Source organism: Schistocerca gregaria, chromosome 8, assembly GCF_023897955.1.
Source record: "Schistocerca gregaria isolate iqSchGreg1 chromosome 8, iqSchGreg1.2, whole genome shotgun sequence".
Classification (NCBI taxonomy): Eukaryota; Metazoa; Arthropoda; class Insecta; order Orthoptera; family Acrididae; genus Schistocerca; species Schistocerca gregaria.
In genome coordinates this window covers 442,708,210-442,710,369 of record NC_064927.1, presented here as the reverse complement: position 1 = coordinate 442,710,369, position 2,160 = coordinate 442,708,210, and the positions used below count along the sequence as shown (strand labels likewise).

General features: G+C 44.3%; 1 pseudogene; it reads left to right on the top strand.

Annotated features, from left to right (window-relative positions):
• Positions 1-1,253: 1,253 nt before the first annotated feature.
• On the top strand, positions 1,254-1,371 carry LOC126285508 (5S ribosomal RNA; annotated as a pseudogene).
• Positions 1,372-2,160: the final 789 nt, after the last annotated feature.

Below are 2,160 nucleotides of genomic sequence, written 5' to 3'. Positions count from 1 at the left end.
TCGTGTGTACAGAAAATGAAATATGTGACGTGTAATGCCAAACCAATATTGTTGTTTATATGAAATATTATTTCCATGTATGTATGTAATTTCGTTGTATTTTTAGAACCTTCAGCCCGTTAGGAAAATTGATATTGTGAATAACGTTCGCAGAGAGAGAGAGAGAAGAGAGAGAGAGAGAGAGAGAGAGAGAGAGAGAGACCGACAGACGGACAGAGACACTTGGTCTGTGATGATGAGCTATACTGCGTTGCAGTTACGAGTGAAGCTAAATTCTTCTAGTGAAATGGACTGTCGTCATTTGGGGCAATGAATTGGATATGGTCTGGTATAGCATGCTCAAAGGTGTGTAAGAACCTACGCGAGGACCGATCTCGTAAACAATTTAATTTAGGTGATGCGAAAAATAGCTGGGCGGACTGCACGTCACTGTTCGTATTCGACCAGCCGTGCACTAATGCTTCTTGAAGCCTGTGTTTTAAATTAGCTCGATTGGCCCTATCTATTTCCGCTTTTGAAGCAGTCATTGTTTATTTATGGTATATTTTTACAGACCAGCGATCTCCGAAATAACGGAGCGTCAGCACCTGAGATCAGCTCTTAAGCTGTCGGCTCAGGTAGGAAGCTTCAGAACGGTCATCTCTGCAATATCACCGTCGACTGTCAGTCAACATTTCGTTGCACTTAGGCATCAGTACAAAAAATCTCCTACAGACGTTTGTTATTAAGTAAGTTACGTACGTTCAACTGAGTTTTCGATTTGCCGTTCAAAAGTTCTCTAGTAATATCGCAAAGCAAAATTACATTCGTGCTGTTAGGGGTTTTTTCAGAGTCAGAACTTTACCAGGAGTAGAAGCATGAAACCGCAATTTGGTTGCAATAATCACACGCCTGTTGTTTGAAACAGATAAACAATATTATATTCAAAATAATTTCCATTGCTATTTATGTATCTCTCCCGCCTCTCCGGCAGGGTATGAATGCCACACCAAAAAGACATTTCTTCTTTTGAAGCGAACAAGTCAGCGAGCCATTTTTGTACATTTTTGTACGAACTGAAGCATTGTTCAGCGAGAGCGTGTCCCAGTGATGTAAACAAATGATAATCGGACGGAGCCAAGTCTGGAGAATAAGCCGTATGCCCCAGTATTTCTCAACTGAACGCCTCGATCGTTTCCCTGACCCGTTTTTCTGTGTGTAATGGGGCGATATCATGGACCAATATGATATTGTGTTGCCTTTTTCAATATACCGGCAACGGCCTTGCCGCAGTGGATACACAGGTTCCCGTGAGATCACCGAAGTTAAGCGCTGTCGGGCGTGGTCGGCACTTGGATGGGTGACCATCCAGGCCGCCATGTGCTGTAGCCATTTTTTGGGGTGCACTCAGCCTCTTGATGCCAAATGAGGAGCTACTCGACCGAGTAGTAGCGGCTTCGGTCAATCATCATAACGACCGGGAGAGCGGTGTGCTGACCCCACACCCCTCTTATCCGCATCCTCCCCTGAGGATGACACGGCGGTCGGGTGGTCCCGATAGGCCACTCGTGGCCTGAAGAAGGAGTGCCTTTTTCATGTTCCAGTCGTTTTTCACCTAATATTCGATTTCAATCGATCATTAACCGATCGATCGTTAACCGTTTCACCAGGTTTTAGCAACTCATAATAGATGACACCCTTCTGATCCCACCAATCTCAGAGCATCGTCTTCTACCAAAATCGATTTGGTCTTCAGTGGATGTCGATTGTTTTCCTGGATTCACCTACGATTTACGACGCTTAGGATTCTCAGGAATATCCATTTTCATCATCTGTCACTATTCGATGGAGAAACGACAGTCTCTTGCCATCTGGCAAGCAGTATTTCACAAGTAGTCTTTCGATCTTCTTGCCGTCTTTCATTCGGTTCACGTGCAACCCATTTTCCCTCTTTCCCGCGCTCGTCGTTTCTCACGTCAAAATCATAACTTTTGAATTTTATGAACCACTCGAAACACTGTGTTTTCCCAAGAACATCTTCGCCCAAGAACATCTTCGCCGAGAGCTTCGACAAGCATTCGATGCAATTCTGCAGCAGTTTTCTTCAGATGATAACAGAAAACCAATGCTGTCCACCAGTCGTAGTTTGTGGGCACAAAACTTGACATGTTTACGGGTTTG